General features: G+C 37.4%; 1 long non-coding RNA gene across 13 annotated transcripts; it reads right to left on the bottom strand.

The window, feature by feature from the left end:
- Positions 1 to 342: 342 nt before the first annotated feature.
- On the bottom strand, positions 343 to 9,788 carry LOC110696916. 13 transcript variants are annotated; one of them, XR_002506416.1, is made up of 16 exons: positions 9,636 to 9,788; positions 9,408 to 9,502; positions 8,713 to 8,791; positions 7,660 to 7,901; positions 7,457 to 7,549; positions 6,495 to 6,561; positions 6,318 to 6,386; positions 6,081 to 6,159; positions 5,318 to 5,498; positions 4,839 to 4,965; positions 4,037 to 4,312; positions 3,822 to 3,883; positions 2,188 to 2,296; positions 1,313 to 1,359; positions 1,098 to 1,186; positions 343 to 990 (listed from the first exon to the last, which is right to left on the bottom strand). It is a non-coding gene; the product is annotated as an uncharacterized LOC110696916 (long non-coding RNA). The 13 variants fall into 13 exon arrangements; XR_002506425.1 differs by adding an exon at positions 6,649 to 6,720 and having other exon boundaries at positions 6,506 to 6,561; positions 9,408 to 9,786; XR_002506418.1 differs by adding an exon at positions 6,649 to 6,720 and having other exon boundaries at positions 9,408 to 9,785.
- Between the last annotated feature and the right edge of the window lie 9,399 nt (positions 9,789 to 19,187).

The following is a 19,187-nucleotide window of genomic DNA, read 5'->3' on the forward strand; positions in this document are numbered from 1 at the left end:
AGGGTTTTGATATTTGTTTGTAGTACGAGACCTTGTCTATTTAAGGCATACTTGTACCTACAATGTTTGGTGGTAGGGAGGAGATGGAGTCTTTTTTACTTATTCCACCTGAGCCTAATTAAACCCTAAAAACGACTCTCTGTATATAAAATGTCGTTGAGTAGTAAACAAGATAACTATAAAATATTATACGAGATCTTGAAGATAAATATCTTATTTTTTTGATATCATCTCCTTATTTACATATATCTGACACCTAATAATTAACAAAATTTCGGTCCCACCAAGCGTGCCAAAATTTTTTTACACAAATTTCGAGTCTAAATAAATAAAGATGGGAAATAAAGTAACAAATGAATTTATATTAATATTTGAACTTTGGGTACAATCTCTGCATAACATTTTATAATAAAATAAACTAAGTCCTTTGATTCTGTTCCGCAGCTTGACGATGACACGTGTGTGACACCTGTGTTCTTCCTAAGTTTCGAAAAGAAGCATTCCCAGCAACACATATAAACAATATTTATTAAAAAAAATAAAACTATCAGAAGTAAGAAAAAGCTCTAGAGTCTAGAACTTGGATCCACCTATACACATTTTCAAGTAGACAAGCACTTGATCTTGAAACCTAAGACAACCACCCTATATATTTGTCTATCTTACGACATTGCGTGTGCTATCAGTGCAACAAATGGAATGTGAACACTTGTTCCTGATTCCAATCTTCCAATATCTTTTATTGCTTAATAGCCAACCATCTGTGGCAACTGCAAGACAGGAATGAGAAAGGTAAAGGAATACACAAGATAAGCGCCATAGGCAAAAAGTTCAATATAATCTTCGAGGTTTGACTTTCTAGGCACTCGCATCGTATAGGGGGGCTTTTCCATAGATCTCGTGATTTTATTTGGAAATTTTTTCACAATTTTCACATCCTTTGCAAGAGAAGAAATGAACCAATCAACATAAAAAATGTCGGCAAAGTCACTGCACATTGAGGATTTTAGACATGAGACAATTAATTAATGGTCGCATTAGTATTGAGAGACACAAAGTTCATTCTAATTAGTAAAAAAAATAAAAGCCCCGCATACCTATCATCTTTGCAATAGGAATTGTGGTCCAGTAAGGAAACAACCAGAGTTACATCAAGTATTCTAACCACAGCTACAAAATCAGTTATCTGTACAAAAATAAGACTATAAATCCCAACAGAAAGAAAGTGACAATAATAGGAAAATTAAATGAGTATAGTTTATATCCTGCATATGGAAACATGAAGAGTAAAGCATGAAACACCTCCACTCACCCCAGCGATAAGCAGATAGCCATTTGAAAATCTCTGTGGGATAGTAGCTGCATCAAACCACGCTGTATTATAGGAGGCACATTAATGAAAAAACCCAACTTAATTCCAAGTTAAATTTAATACCATTCCAGATTTGAAAAAAAAAAGCACAAAAATCCAAGTCCATACAATACTTGAAGATGAAAATTGCACAGTAAAGTTCTGATGGTGCAGGGTGAATTGATAGGGAAGAAATCAAACAGCTAAAGTTGGCAATCACAAACAGAAGGGCAAGGCTTTACTTTACAGAAGATATTTTTCCAATATCCTCTGTTTCTTAATTATTATTATCGAAAAATATATGGAGCATTCTTTAACAAATGTCATTACAAAGTTCTCAAGAATAGAGAATATCAGTGAAATAGCATCATTAATAATTGTAAATCATAAAAACCAACTCAACCAGATTATGGAAGCACAAATATGCATTTCCAACTGCTGAAATAAAAGCTTAAATACATATATATATATGTGAGGCTTATGCTAGAGATAATGGGTAAAACAGACAGATGTGTCAGCTAATCTACACACACAAGGTGAAATCACCATAACCAGTGACTATTTCATATCGAAAGCATAAACTTAATGAATAGGTTTCACAAAAGGAAGCAAATATTTGAGGTTTGACCGCAACAAACATAAAAAACAAGAGGCAGAGAATAAGAGCAGAAAAAATGCATGAATCGCCAATGTGCTCCTCCAGTTAGTTCAAGACCATGATATGGAGTACATGTTTCCAAAACATGTAAATAAAGTGACAACTTTTTAAAGCGAACATTCCGTAAGCCTCTGGAAGGTAAATCAATTCAAATATGCTTGAAATGATTAAAACTTACAATGAAAATGTCGACCTCTGATGGAGTCTGACCTCTTCTACTGCATCAATAGTAAGCCATCCATATAATTTGATTTCCATATGTTAATTGGTCCATGAATACTTGCAGCCTATAGAACAAAGCACAAGAAGTTTGCATTATAAACTTATACATACAGTCTAAGGCCCTGTTCTTTAAAGTTGTTCTGCTTTGCTGAGTCTTGCTCTACTCTGTGTGCTTGAATTTGCTCTGCTCTGCTTAAAAATAATAATTAATATTGAATTATTATAATAATAATTAAATTTAATAATAATAATAAATAATTAATATTTAATAATTATAATAATAATAATTAAAATTTAATAATAATAATAATAATAATTGATTTTTTATAATAAAAATTAATATTTTAAAGATAATAACAAGATAATATTATTACTTTTTAATAATAATAATAAATTATTAATACTTAATATTAATAAATAATTAATATTTAATAATAATAATAATAAATAATTAATATTTAATAATAATAATTATTATTATAATAATAATAATTAATATTTAATAATAATATTTAATGATTATAATAATAATGCGATAATAATAATAGTGATAATAATAATAGTAATAATAAAAATAACAATAATAATGCGGTAATAAAATGTAACTCCCTGCTAGAAGCTCAAAAGAACAGGGCCTAACTCTTGCAATGCTATATTAACAATAGTACAGTCCTATCCCCTTTGACAAGAATTATTTGCAGTTTTTTTTCATAAGTTAATATGCTAAATAAACTTGTACATACATCAGCTCGAAAACACAACAAAATAAATACTCAAATCCCCCTGCAAAGCTAAATTGAGATGTCCATGGTAAGAAAAATAAATATATTTTGATGTAGATCAGTGGCTGAACACGGTAACAAACATGCATATTGTGGATAAACCAAAAATATAGTAAGTTTCAAGGTCAGACTCCTTCATTCTCTCCTATTTAGCTTCAATTAGAATGAGCCAGCCAAAGAAATGAAGGAAAAGATTCCATCTAGGGAATTTAAAACCCTGTATTACGCCCTCAAAAACATTTTTGCATGCAGACTACCACACATTGCTTAACCCACCAAAACCTAATATTCTTCTTCTTCTTCTTCTTCTTCTTCTTCTTCTTCTTCTTCTTCTTCTTCTTCTTCTTCTTTTTTGCCTTCAACGCCTTAATCCCATTAGTGGGTCGGCTACATGAACCAACATGAGGACTTCCCAGGAGATCACCCATCCTAGTACTACTCTTAATCATTGTGGCTCATGCCAAGCGGTGTGACAAAATTTTACACTGGCTGTCACCGGCGACAAATAAATTAACAACATACTCTAAGTTGTAAACTTAATTAATTCAATTCTCCACATTAAATTAGAAGAATCCTAAACTGATTATACAGAAAAATCAATTAACAATAAACTGTATTATGAAATTGATATTCCGTAAGCCAATTACACAATCAAACCATCCGGGAAAAAATTCAATCACTGCGACAACAGTAGCCATCAAAGCAAGATACACACATATTAGATGGCTTGATATCTATTAAAAAATCAAGTTACCAACTCATGATCAGTTGTCTGAAAGAAAATACAAGTAGATCAAAATGTACTCACATCGTGCTCTTCAAATCCTCTTTAAAATGATACGGTTACTCCTTAATAGACACAGTCATTCCCTGCATTTGTTTGCCATATGTTGACATCTATCAATTTCTAACATAGAATATAAAGCTTTTCAAAACAAATAAATATGCAGTATTTTAAAGTTACTACGGACACAACATGTCACAATGTATCAACTAATAAATACAATCTTGAGAAATCATCACCTGCACTTGTGAACTTGGTTGTCCACAGGCAAATCCATGATTCACAGCCGAAAGGGCAATGGATCAAGGTCTAATTAGCAGCTGAAATGCTGAATCTTTATTGGCCGATATGAATAGTTTGAAGTAGGAATTGGACATTATTCAGGCGATCATTCATTTCCTTGTTAGTTGCATCGATTGCCCTCAGCTCCTTCATCTCTTCCTGCCATTTCTCAATCTTCTCCTTGTGGATCTTATAACAACCAATATAATAGGGGAACAAAGCAAGCTTCCCATCTGTATGTAATCAAGTGATATTCACATTTAATACCTTAGATGAGAAGTCGCTCTTCATAATCTTGGCTTAGCTTGTTGAACAGCGACTATCCAGATTCCACCATCTCAGAAACGTGAAAGAATTGTCAAATTATTTACTTCAATTAATAACAAATCTTTTTACTTTTTACAACTCCCCCATATTTCTTTATCCAAAAAGATACACACATATTAGATGGCTATAGGCCATAAATGGACCTTTCATAACACTCTACGACAAAAATTGCTCATAAAAAAATCTTCCAGAGAATCCAATCATGTAAACTTGATGAATCTCTACAGCATACTGGGATTTGCAATTAAAAAATGGCACATGAAGCTCTCCTCAAGGATTTGATCTATTAAGATAATATCCGAGGACATAATAGCATAAGGTGTCTGAGCCACACAAGGATTGGTAAAAAGCCTAAACATAGAACGAAATGAGCAAATTCACAGCTGAGAGCTTTATATACTCAGCATTATTAAGTAATTACATCAAGCTTACCTCTAAGGCATTTCCAAGATAATTAAATGAAGAAGCAATAGCACCAAATCCCTTCCGTAATACAGCTTTGTCTGGCTTTTTGCGGCCTTGCTCAGGTTGAAATGGCAGCCATCCTAGTATCAAATAACTCAAATAATGAAAGTACTATCAGTCTATCAGTATGATATATCAATACAGCAGTGATCATCAAATAAAAATGGAAATTACAACGTCTACCCATTTAAAATAAGATTCGAGATTAAGCAACAAAATGCTCTTTTATGAGTATTTTCATACACAAATCTTTTCTATCCCTTTCCTTCACAGGTATACTATCATTCTAGGATAATTTTCCACCTCTAGTGTGCGTTTACACAGGATTAATTCTTTTCCTTATTGCTTTGCGGAGAGAAAGTGATTAAGAGGATTGTGGAAGAAGAGAATTTAAGAACAAGATGTTTATCATGGTCTAGTCCACTATTATAACAAGGATTTCTCACCTGCTGTCCAAAAGCAGCATTATCTTCATACTGACGAGTTGTCCTAGGGGCTTCAGCTTGTTCAGGTGGAACATCATCATCCAAGGACCGCTTTAGCCTTCCGAGCCACTGAGCCCCATAAATCTTAAAACTCATTCAAGTTTCTCATTGACACAACACTTGAATAGTTGAATTAGTGCTTCTGCATCAACCAATAGTCAAATGCCATGATGATAAGTGCGTAATACAACAAAGTCAGAGGTGCAAGGAAATATCTCTAAACCACAATACCCAAAACTGAATGCCAGTATCTCATTGTAATAAGCTATCTCAGTACATGGGTTTCCTCCAAATTGTGTCTTAATATTGCAGTTGATAGAAATGCAAAAGCCGAGACAACTACTTCATTGCTACAGTTAAGGTATGTATATATTGGTCGGTTGATTCACAAGAATTGAGAAACTAAGGATAGCTCATTAACATGATTGTTTAGACAGCAATAATTCAAAGCTAAAAAGTTTTCTCTCCAATATAATTTATTTGGGCAAAAAGTTAAACGATCATGATGCGCCCAATCATATGGACATTCCTAATGTATCCTCAACGTCAAAATGATCCCAATATCTCTACTAAAGCTTTTCCTTCTCATGGAACAGAAGAGGGGGTCAGATGAAACTTAGAAACCGTGTAAACATGTCTCGCTAATGTATTTTTTCATTGTTCCACTTGCTTAACTTATAACTAAATCTAAATACAGAAAAAAGAAAAAGGGAGAGAAACTCACAATGTAGTTAAATTTGGTAACTCCTCAACCCACCCACTGAGGAACAGACGTTGCATCAAAATTATCATTACTCAACCCTCTGCAAAACATAGGGGGCAATCAACAAAAATTCACAAGGCAGAATTCTAGCAGATATCTTCAGAAAAAATGATTTGTAATAAGCTACGTAGTATATCTTGATGATGATGCTAACAAAAAATATCAAGCTACCAACAGTTCGATATTGCTGCTACTCACACAAATGTAAGGAGAGTCATTCTTGTAAGGTCAGGGATTGGCCCACTCAAATTGTTATTTGCCAGGTAGCTGTAATACAGTACCACCAACAAAAAAAATGTGCCATCATCATTATACATTTGAACTTGTAATCATGACATAAAGAAAGTAACCAAAAAAAAACCTCGAACTACTTACAGCTCACTCACAGTAGTGACTCAAATTTCGGGGCACAGATCCACTCAAGGAGTTCCTGTCCAAACGACTGCAAACCAGAGAAAAGTTAGTTACCCTGAAATGGTGGTAATCCTTTCCAGTTAGCTACACTAAAATAGATCTAACATGTACTCACATTACAGTTAAATTCTGTACAAGCCCCAATGTTTTTGGAATACTTCCATTGAGCTAGTTTTCATTCAAAATGCTGTTTTAGTAATTAAGATAGTCAATAAATTGTGAAGTGTGAGAGCATGAAGTTGAAAATATTTTCTCCATAAATCTATGATTAAGCAAATTATTGACTTTAACAAGGCTGCCAGTTCATAATGGACTTAATGCCAACTTCTCTATAATAATGTAATTCATAAGGACATCTATTCAGTAACTCATTACTAATGGGTAAATCATGTGGAATTGTAATTTGGAAATACCGTTCCACATGCTTTACAAGAATAGTCTTGTCTACATAGACTGAAATCAGGGACTTGCATCAGTTGTGTAACAGATTGGAGATTGAGATAAAAGAAGTGAGAGCAGAAAAGGGCAATAATAAGATTGATCACAAAAATCTGATGCAATCTTACCTTATTTTCCTGAAACTATTTTTTCTTAAAGCAAATAAAAGTTTCTTGTTAAGCGGCTGAACCACTACTGCTGAGCCTAGTAGTTGGAGAACCAATCGGAACCGCGCGCAATGATACATTGCCACTCAATTTAATCAAAATTAATATATGAAATAATTATATAAATAAATAAAGCGGGAAGTCGAGAATAACAATATCTTTTAATTATGTAAAGATATGGCCATCATTTAATCAGATTATAACCATCATTTAATCAAAATAACAATATTCTTTTGATAGTAATCAAGCTTAAAGTCACATTGACTGTCATGAATCTATAAGATGTTATAGTATCTCTATCATTTAGAATATGAATACCTTATATGTGACAAGAGTACTGATGAAGCACTAAAACTCTGTTTTTGGAGGACATCGATATGTTACATCATCACTGCTCTCAGTATTGGTTACCTGTATTGCCATGACACAAACAAAAGACCACATAATTGACGGTTTAGAACGTAATAAATAGAATAAATGACCACATAAAACTGACATAATCAGAGAACTCAATCTCTTACCTCCGGCATATCGAAGCTGACATCGTCAAGAAAAAGCTTGTTCTTAATTCAGCAGTATGTCTATTTTTATAAGCAATTGTATTTATCTACAACATGAATCAGACAATTTGTTAGTCTTTCAAGACTATATTGTGAGAATCAAATGAATAGGGAAAAATGATCCAATTTCAAAACTCAAACTCAGTTGAAATAAGACATCTCAGAACAAGTTCATGAGTCGGCAATGGATACTGAGGCAATTTCTGCATAGCACAAATAGATTAGCTATTAAAATACAAAACATAAATTAACAACCAGCAATGGCTAGGTTAGGAAAGAGACAAACTTATGAGCTTACTAACAATATGACATAAAACCCTTTTTAAGATTGCTTAAAATAGATTTTGATACTTTGATTGCAGGAAAAGATACAATTTCACCATTTTTTGGTTATTTCAGAATTCAAGTTCAAATCAAGATATCTATTAAAAAATCAGAACCTAATTCCTTATACCAGTATATAGAATTAACTTCCATGGAAATTAATGCCAAAGATTATTATACAAAAAACAATCCTAGCTGTTCTCATGGACAAGTTATAATATAAAGAGCTCAGAATTGGAGTTCCATAAAGTCCAAGTAAATAAGAGATAACCAACCAATGTCTATATATTGTATTATTGTAGTTCCTTATTCCAAACAAGTCCACCAGGTGGTTACCCAGTTCTTCAGTATATTAAGAACCAAAAAAAAGTTCTTAGGTGGCCTCTACCCCTCTATCCTTCCTTGCCCATTGTTCTCTGCATGAAGTAGCAATTTTCTATCTCTCCTCTCCACTCTCCACTCTCCACTGTAATAGTTTTCACTTTAGTAATATAAGAAGAGATGAAGTTCTTAGACCCTTCCATTCTTATAAACCTATTTCTAAACAGAATATATCCTATCCATCCCCAAACAATAGTTTATGTTATCCTACAATCGACAAAAAGAAGCACAATTTCTATAAATGCACCGTATAATAATATAGAAGTATTTAAAAAGCATTTAACAGCAAAATAAGAAATTAGAACTCACTGGCTGAATTGTTCACATTGAAAGAAAGAGGTAGCTGAGCCTAAATATGATGATATGTTCAGGCTTTATTTTCCCAGAACTGACATAGAAATCAAGCAGAGCCTAAAATTAGAATTAGCTGCCTCATTAACAAAACTATTTACAAAACCTTATAAATCAAATTGGTTGTAAACTCATAAATGTTGCTCAACTTTATAAGGTGCCAAGAAAAAAAAAAAAAAAAACAGAACATCCCAAACATCCCATCCAAACAGTTACATTCCTCTCTAACAGCCCTGCGCCTTGTTCTTTAGAGAATGAATTATCTCCACTTATAATACACCTCACAGAAGTACACTATCTCAGGACAGCCAACTCAATCACATCGAATCAATACCAACACGATGACGATTGCAACAAACAATTTCTTCTTACAGAAAACTTGTAAGCTCATTCACATCCTCAGAAAAGCAACCAACATATGAACAAAAAATAGCAATAAAATCTGAACACACTTGATAGTAATCCAATAAAAAGCATCATATATTTCAACAGTAAAATACCAAAATCAAATACCCATCTAATCAATCAATAGAAGAAAAACATTGCAAAGATTCATCCATTGCAAGAGATCGAAAGTAAAAATAAAAAATAAAAAAATCAGCATAAAAAAATTAATTAATTAAAACGGAAACTAAAAATTCACAAGAACAAACCTCACTCAATTTGTCCAAAGTTGCAACAGCACTCGTACCCTCCTTGGGTTTGCCGAAAATCCTCGCAAACATGATTAATTAAGGCGGTTTGATCCCTAACAATCAACAAAGAAAACCCAGAAAAAGGAGAACAAGAATTAGAGCGGGAGGAAACTGCGTAAAATTGAGAATATGGGGTTAGATAAAAAGAAAATGATTGATTTGATCAGTTAAGAGAATTTCTCTGACAATATGCATCTTGAATGGTAGCAAATGATAGTTAAAAAGAAGGTTTGAGAGGAATTTCAGTTAAGAGAATTTCTCTGACAATATGCATCATTGAATTTCTATTAAAAGGAATAATTGTAGAAGTATTGTTAGAGTTGAAATACTCCCTATAGTTGAACGATGAGATGTTTTAAATAAATATTTTTTCATGAAGGTTCACTGTTAGTCGTCGAGTTGGATTTTTTACCAAATTGAGCTTTGTTGGCAAATTATTTATCAAATTGGTCTCGTGGCAAAAGTATTTCCCAAACTAAGCTTCTGGGGTAAACGTTGTCTCGGACAGCGTTTTATACCCAGATTTTTTTAAAAAAAAAAAAAAAAACTTTTTTCTCAAACTTCGTATTTCATATTTTATTAAAAAAAAAAACCCCAATAAAAGGCAGCGTTTATTGTACAGAATAAAACGCAGCCTGAGGCAGCGTTTTCCTCTGTACAATATTGCGGGACTTATATCGAATTGCAACTGCGTTTAATTGGGAATAATACTTTTGCATAATTCTTTAAGTAAAACGCTGCCTCAGGCAGTGTTTTACTTTTTACATACACAAAATACTTGTATTCCAATATATTTTAGCAAAATACATACAAAAAAGTCAATTAACCATAAAACGCTGTCTGAGACAGAGTTTTATGTCTTGAATTTTTTTTTTTAAAGAAAATTGGGTGTAAAACGCTGTCTGAGACAGCGTTTTACCCTAGAAGCTTAGTTTGGGAAATACTTTTGCCACGAGACCAATTTGGTAAATACTTTGCCAAAAAAGCTCAATTTGGTAAAAAGTCCCGTCGAGTTTGGCCTTATGCATTTATAATGGCCTACCTTATAGTAGTTTGGCAAGTTATTCACAATGATAGTTGGGCCTTTTGTTAAAATTCCATACATTTTGTAGATAAAATTAGAACATGGCATTTATTTTCGTTTTAATTTTACATTTAGAAATAAGTGTCCGTAGTAGTATATATAACCAATTCTTTATCACATGCATGCAAAGGACTAAGTTAATTTGCGGTGCAGTCTAGGCCATACATGATTTGATTTTCAATCTGCAGTTATATAACATCTTTTTTTCTTTTGTGCATGCAACTTTTAATATCAGGAACTTCATGAAGTAATGCTCATTTGGCCTAGTATGTATGCAATATCCCTAATAGCGCAAATTAGGAAACCTAATAACGCAAAATAGGACACCTAATAGCGTCACCAATCCGCCACTTAAATGCCCTAGCGATTTATATTCCCTTTTATTTTTTCAAAACAGTCATCATTTTGTATGGATGCTTAATGATTGATCTTAAATTAGTTGTTTTCATCCTTCTTTGACGTACTTATTATTCCAAAATTTACTACTTGCTATATGCTAACAACCGTAGTTGACGCTGTAGGATACTCTACTATATTATTGTTTTTTCAATTAAACCAAGTTTGTTACATTTGCAAAGTGTTAACTACTTATTAAAAAAATGATGACCATTTCAATTCAATTTGAAGGTCATATTATTTGTTAACTTAACGTATTTCTAGTAAATGCACAATTGTTGTCATTTTACCTAGTAGTTAATTTTATTTGTAATTAATATCTACTAATGGGCCTAAATCAATTTTACCATACATTGTGATTTTGTTTTACTAAAAGCAACATTAATAAAAGTTGAAGGTAAACATAAAAAACGATTACTAATCACACATAATACATTAATAACACCATAAACCATATCATTGTTTACACCTAGACAAATGGCAATCATCGTTGCCTTAATTAATACACGATTAGGCCTTACTAGGCCAAGTAGTAGTAGCAAGCTTCACAAATAAGATCATATTGTCTTAATTAATTACCCTAATGCACACCAATAGTACGAATAACATAATATTACACATAAAAGTTCACGAATTGTTTGAAAATTGAAATGGCGAGTCACAATAGTCCCCACATTGCACAACCATCCTTCTCCAGCAGCCTACTACCAAGGGTTGTGCATGCATCCAGGTCAACTAGCCTCCTCCTCCGTGGCAGTGGCAAGAGCAGCCTATAAAAACCAAAAAACAAAGTACTTTCATTAATAAAATGTCCTAAGCACATTGCGACAAAATGAAGTTATTAATAAATAAATACCTTCAACTCCCCTAGCACCCTCAGTGGGCAGCTGTCTGTATCCATAGTAGCAACGTTGAACTCCCCCGAACTGACCTTCTTCTCATCCCAAATCACAGCTACACCACCTGAATTGCCGACACTCTCGTCCAAGGAACAATTCACTTCATAATCAAAGGCCTTGACCACTTCCTTGAAAGACTTCCGACCAATTTTAGCTTCGGTGATTATGAAAATGATGGGTTTGTGAACGGACACAATTTCAAGGGCATGACTTAAAAGAAGGGCGACTAACACCACGTGCATTTCACACAACAATTGATGCACCTAAAGGAAATGCCGTACTACCTTGTTTATACTTAGTCTTGAGGTTAACATCCATGTACCTTATAAATGGGTAAACGCTAAACCTACTAGCACAAACTCTGACAATGACTTAACTAATGTTGGAATGCAAATAAAATGCTTGAAAACCATCGTGTGTAACAGGCTAGTTCAGTTGTTACCGACCTAGTAGTGAGGGGATAGACAGGACCCTCAATGGCAATCACAGGAGTAGGATCAACTACATTGAGAAGGAAATCTGGGATTACCTCACTAATGTCGTTGGGATTGTAAACAAGCACTTCCTTGTTGAGCTTGTTAAAAAGGTCCTTCACATCCACTACACCCACAAGATCAACCATATTGGGAAGGTGTGCAGGGACGGGGTCTGTTACACCGGGACCAATCATGACCATTCCTTGCAACTTTGGCTCCCATGGGCTCTCCGGGCTCCTAATGATGTCCCTAATGCATTGGTCACTCAGAATTTGAAGGTTGCCATTTCCGGGTTTGGGTGAAAAGTACATGAACTTGTTGAAGTTCATTTCGGGTCGGCCGGTGTTGTTAGGGTCACGGAAAGTTGTTTTGTTAGGTGTAGGAACTGGGTAGCAGCGAGGAGGGTATATCGGGTTTTGGGGATCTAAGGGTTGGTTGGCCATTGTGAATTTGTTTCAAGAAAATTAGGAGTTTGGAAATGCAGAGAAGGTAAAGGGTACCATATCCACTCCAAGATCATTGCTTTTATAGCGAAGCAAAGGGGGTACAACACAGGACAAGTACATGAACTGCCACGTCAACTTAGTGACTTACAAACATTATGGAATTACTCTAAAGAAATCCATAATTTCGGATAATTACACCATGCAATATTCTGAGTGACCAATACATATTAATGATAATTTGCACGTGAATAAAAAAAAAAGACACGAGTCATGAAGTATTAAACCATGAAAAGAGTACTAATTCCTTCTTTTAGAGTTGAATATTATGTTTATTTGAATATTATTTATGAAAAGGGATGCCTATGACCCTACATCTGATCTTTCAATAAGACACATTTACGAATGAAGTAGCATATATGTATTGTCACTTCACCAAACTGAACAAGTCAGGGTAGTATTCATATCAAAGCATGAATTTGGCGAAATTAGGCACAAACTAGAACACGTAAGAGATTTGCATCCTTATTATTAATAGTTCATATACAATCGTTATTTCCTCTTTTTAATTTCACATTAAAAAGAACGACAAAACCGTCAAACTGAAGGGCTTTATATTTTTGTGGTTACTCCGTACATGGTATGTCTTATCCCATGCAAAATAAATAATAATCATAATAATTTGAAAGCAGTTCTAAACCATAATTGCGATTTGGAGTCAACAATACAATTAAACTAAATATTGAATAAATAAATAATATCTTTTACAATTAATAAATTATATTTTAGAGAATTATATCGATATGATAATGTAGCTTTCTTTGATCATGCAAATCTGCATAGTATCAATTTGTGGAGGTTGATGTCAATTATCTATTAAAATGTCGCAAATAAGGATTTATTGAGAGAAACGCATACAATGTTGCAATGGACTCTTAATTTGGAGGCTTTATAAAGCTATAATGGTTAATAGAGTATGGACTATAATGTTTATTAATGTCACAAAGTTATAAGTTTATGCAGTCACCTTCGTTATCTTCAGTTGTTGTCGTCTTGTGTGGGCTTCTAGACAACCCTTCTGACACTTGTCACAAGTTCGCCATATTTCTTCCAAACCGTAAATAAAATATTGACATTAATCCTAAGAAACTTGACAAGTTTCGTACTTTTTCAAACATATCCTAAACGAAAGTGTACTGTCCAAAGTCATATACTATAATCATTAAATTGAGCAACTAAAATTGGATTGACATAATGGTTAAACGAACATTGAAATCAATTATTAAAACAACTTAGTAAAACAAAGAATACAAGTACCCAATTATTAAGATTTTTATCCATTTTTTAAAACAACTTAATCATTTTTAAACAATACAATTTCACTAAGTCTAATTTCTCATTCCGATGTTTGTGGGTTATATGGTGCAGGGTTAAGGGCTAATGGTGTACAGTTAAGGGTTTAGGGTTTAGGGTTTAGTTGGTTTAGGGTCTAGGGTCATTCGTTTACTATAATAGTGAAAACGGTGTAACAACTAAAATACCCTAACTAAAGGGGTAAATCGTTGACAAGCTTATATAACTACTGTTTTGGGGTTTTCTGATGTCCTGCGGGAGAGTTACAATTCCGGGACTGGATCCGTGCGCCTGTACCTGCAAAACAACGGAGACTCCGGGTGGTGGGAGCTCCGCCTCCGACGGTCAAGTTAGTACTTGTTTGAGGAGTAATAAGTGCGGAAAAAAGTAAAGGTTGGGAGATCTGGTTCCTCTAGGGGAGGAATGATCAGTGTGTTTAGGTTCTCTAGGTGAGAGTAATTAATTGTTGAATCCCCTTTAATGAGGATTAATTAGAGTATTTATAACCTTGGGAAACGTGTCAAATACTAGGTTTAGGTTAACCTAGGGCTGACTGGGCTTCCCTTGGAAATTGGGCCTAGGTGGCTGTTTGGCCTATCTGGCATACGGAGGCCACGTGGCGTGACACGACTGGTCCATGGTGGACAGATCAACTCCTGACACGTGGCAGACTTCTATTGGCCCATGTAGTGGACACTTGGCAGAGCCTGAATGGTCCACTTGTCAGATGGTGATTGGTAGGGAAAAATCCCCTAATCATTTGCCCCTCACAGGTGGCATGTGACTGTTCACACGTCACATGTGACAGGTGTCGGCCTGTAACAGGCGACGGCCTGCTACATGTGTCGCCCTATGTCGGGCCGAGCATTTTTCCCGCTCGTTTTTTGAATTTGGAGGCCACTCTTCGCATTCTCCTTTGCCCTATATAAAGGCATGTTGACCAAGTCTTTTGTTCACATTTGCGGACTTTTTCAAGAGAACTCTCGGACCCCTGAACTTGAGCTCTGACACTTTGCAACTTCTGCCGATTATTTCTGACAGGACGACTGTTTTTGCTAGGCGCCTACTCGATCAAGCTCTTTTTTCAGAACTTAAGTTTCAGGTAACCGTCTGTTTCTTTATTCTTTTTGCTTTTGCACTTTTTCTTTCTTTTTTGAAAATGAGACCTCAAAAGCATCCGGTACGACCTAGGTTAGCAACCAGCCGGTCACCGGGGACGGCTGAGTCTAGGACTAGGGGTGCCGACTGCCCTATGGTACTTCAAACTTTGCGCAAGTCCCGGAATCCAACTGTCTTTGTATCTATGCAGGACAATATGGCAAGAACAAAAAAGACCAAGAGGATTGAGAACTCTGATGGCTCCTCTTTCCAGGTTCTGATTAGCGAGCTGTCAGACCAGCCGCCTGATACCGCAGGGACCCAAGGCGGCCCTTCAGCCGAGAGCTCTGAGGAGGGAGCTAAAGTAGCTCCTTCCCACTTCACTGTTGACCTGGCCAGTCAGCAGACGGCCCCTGAAGAAGAAGAGGGGTCGGCCCCCTCAGGGAGAGGGGAGGAGTCGGACTCTTCTAATAGTGAGTCTAACTCTAGCTCTTCAAGCCGCCTCTCTATAAACTCAGAGGAAAGGCATGCTCGTTTACATGAGGCGAGAATTTCTCATGCGGCCGAAAAGGGGGACGGCTGGTCGGAACCATCCGCCTCTCATAGGGAGTTGAATACTCCTTACTATTGTCATGTCCCAAAGGGCCGGATCAAGGCCATACGATGGGTCCGGATTTCAAGCATTTGTGCCGGATGGTGAGGATACAGTCGTCTGGCCCGCAGGATCTAGCTACGGGGACGCCTGTTTTGGCTGCTACGAGGCGGCCATTAAGGCTGGACTGCGATTTCACTTGCATCCGGTCGTTCAACAAATCCTCGATGGATACGAGGTGGGGCTTTGGCAGTTAGCCCCGAATTCTTGGTTCAACATCCTTGACTATGTAGCCGGATGTGAAATGCACGGGGTGGAGCCGAATTTTGAGGCGTTCGCCCATATGAACTATCTCAGCCGGACCCCCAAGGCAAGCGGTACCGGCTGGTACCAAATAACGAGCCACAAGGGCTACCTAATGACCAGGGGCAAAGAAAATAAATGGAAGGATTGGAGAAACACCTTCCTCATCATTTCCAGCCATGACCGTCTGCTGAACAAGCGCTACAATAGGTGGAACAAGGATCTGCCTCTTCTACCAGGCGGTCGCAGCATGCCGCCTGTCCCCCGCAAGGCTCGGGAAAAGATCCTTGACCGAGGACTCTTCAAAGTAGAGATTAGGGAAAACTCTACTACTGGGGTACGAGAGCAAGTGCCCCTAAACTGCGTCCCAGAGTTTCAATGGCTTTATGACGAGTTTTTTCTGGCCGCTTGCGACCTTAGCAGTCGGTCCTCCAGAGGTAGCCGGCCTCTTGAATATATGTACCCTTCTTTTGATTTGTTTTCGAATTTTTTCTAACTCTTGTGGTTCTTACTTGTAGTTGAAGCTATGGACCAAATCTCCGCATCTAAGAAGGCGGCTGCTTTGCTGCAAGCCTCCATCATGCAACAGAAGCGGACCTCTTCTGATTCTCCTACCAAGGAGACGCCCATAGTGAGTTTCGAGCCTTAGAACTTGTCTTTGAAAAGCTGCTTATATCAGTATTGGCCACTCATCTTTTTCGCAGGCGGGCACTTCCAAACCCTCCTCCTCCCAACAACCGGACTCGAAGGTTTGGAAGACGTTTGGTGGGAGTACGCCTGGATCTGCCAGGAAACAGTCGGCTGACAAGCAGCCAATCACCCCACAAAGTGTGGGGAACCCATCACTAGTCCTCAGTCGGCCGCCAAGAGGTATAAACTGATCTGCTAGACTTAACTTATTTCTTCATCGCTTTCTCCATGTCTTTGACGTTTCTCTTTTTTGGATACAGGCGGCCCTCAAGAACCAGACTTGGTCCAAATGGCCAAGTCTATGATTAAGGTCGTCCCTCAAGAGGAGAGGGACGCGGTCAAGGGAATCGGCACCCTTGACCTAGACGGCATCATGGGTCTCCTTTCTGAGGTAGACTTGGAATATTTTTAAAATGTTTTACTTTACGTGCCGCCTGTTATTCTCAATTCTGACACCTGTTTTTCCTTTTTCCAGACCATGCTGAGAGTACACGGCCTTCGAAGGCCGATCAGCGCCAAGAACAAAGAGGTAAAGGCTGCAAAAGCTATGGCTGCCTCTGACGTTGATAAGGCAATGTTTCAAATTGCCCAAAATGAAATTTTGACAACTGATATTCTTTAGGAAAATTTAACGGGAATAATCCAACCTTTGCTCCGTTCTCCCATATTAATCCAACCTTTCGATTATTCCGCATTAATCCAACCTTTGCCCCCCATTTTCTCCCAGCAACCCTTGTAGGTCAACAACTGGTTTCAACCGGTTTTTATGATGACGTGGCACTTCATGATTGGTTTTTTGTTTTTTTTTAATTTACTTTTTTTTAAAAAAAATTTGGGTTGTAAAAAAAGTTTTTAAAAAAAAAACCCACCCCTACTGTTTCTTCTTTCTCTCACCTTTGCCACATCAATTCACAGCAGCCCACAAACCACCACAACCATCCCCTGCACCACCGCACGTATCTCCTCCTCCAATCACAAACCAACCACACCACACACCTAACTCCCCTGTTTGCCTTCTCTTTCCACCGCAACAGCACCTAACAACACCACCGCACCAAATCCCGACCTCCGCACCTAGCACCGGCCACAGCTCCGCAAACCGCAGCTTCACACTCCAATGCATGGGAAGGGGAGGGGGCGATTATCGGGGGCTAGGGAAGGGAATCGGGGTCTGGGAAGGATAAGGGGTGGTTTCGGGGTGCTTGGGTGGGTTATAGGGTGGCTGACGGAGTTAGGGTCTTGGGGTAGTGGTGCTGGGGTTTTGTGGTAGTTTCGGGCTGTGGGGGTAGCTTAAGGTGGGGTGGGCAGTGGTGGTCGAAAATGGAAGGGGCGGTTCTAGTGGTGGGGACGGGGTGGAGGGGGGTTTAAATCAGGTGGTTGAGGTGCGGTAGGTGGTGGCTGATTTGGTGCTAGTGGTGGTTGTTTTTGGTGTAAGGTGGTCAAGGGTGGCGACCAGAGGTGGAGCAAATTTCAAGATAGACCGCTATGGTGGTGAATCTGGTGATGGAGGAAGAGAGAGAAAGAAGAAAGAAGGTGGTTTTTTTTTTTGTTTTATTTACATATTAAAAATAAAAAAAAGTAAATTAAAAAAAAAACAAAAACCAATTAGGAAGTGCCACGTAGCACTTATAACCGATTGTACCGGTAGATGACCTGCAAAGGTTGCTGGGAGAAAATGGGGGGCAAAGTTTGGATTAATGCGGAATAATCGAAAGGTTGGATTAATATGGGAGAACGGAGCAAAGGTTGGATTATTCCTGTTAAATTTTCCTATTCTTTATTATCAGGCGCAGGCCACTTCCACTATTCGCGCTGAGTTGGAGGCGGCCAAGAAAAAGAACAACGAGCTGGAGGCAACTGTCAAGGGTCTCCGAGATGAGCTGAAGCCGCTTAGGCAGAAGATGACCCATTTTGAGTCCATGGAAAAATCCTTGGTGGCTGTCAAGAACCGCCTGCAAAAGCAGGAGAAGAGCCTCACTGATGAGCTCTCGGCCAAGGCCGAGAAGGAAAAAATGGAGTTAGTTCAAGCCATGATGGACGACTCGGCTCAAATCATGAAGATGACTTGGACGACCCTCTTCCCAAAAGCTCACTATGCCGCTTGGGAGAAAAAGTTCCACGCTTGTACTGAATCGTACAACCAACAGATCATGAGGCAGGCGGCTGAGGAGGACAAGGCAGCCGAGTCCAGCTCAGAAGGGGAAGAGGAGGTGGTGGCATTGCAACCGATTGTGGCAGATACGTCTAAAGAAGCTGCCCCTGATGCCGAGACAAGTAAGAAAGATGCCTCCCAGAACCAGCGTCCTTTGCTGATCAGGCGGCAGCCAATACCGAAACCCTGCCTCAATCTTAAGGCTTTCATGTCTTTAACTTTTTATTCGGCCTGCGCGCCGTTTGTTCTTGT

The sequence above is a fragment of the Chenopodium quinoa genome, unplaced genomic scaffold, assembly GCF_001683475.1.
Source record: "Chenopodium quinoa cultivar QQ74 unplaced genomic scaffold, ASM168347v1, whole genome shotgun sequence".
NCBI lineage: Eukaryota > Viridiplantae > Streptophyta > Magnoliopsida > Caryophyllales > Amaranthaceae > Chenopodium > Chenopodium quinoa.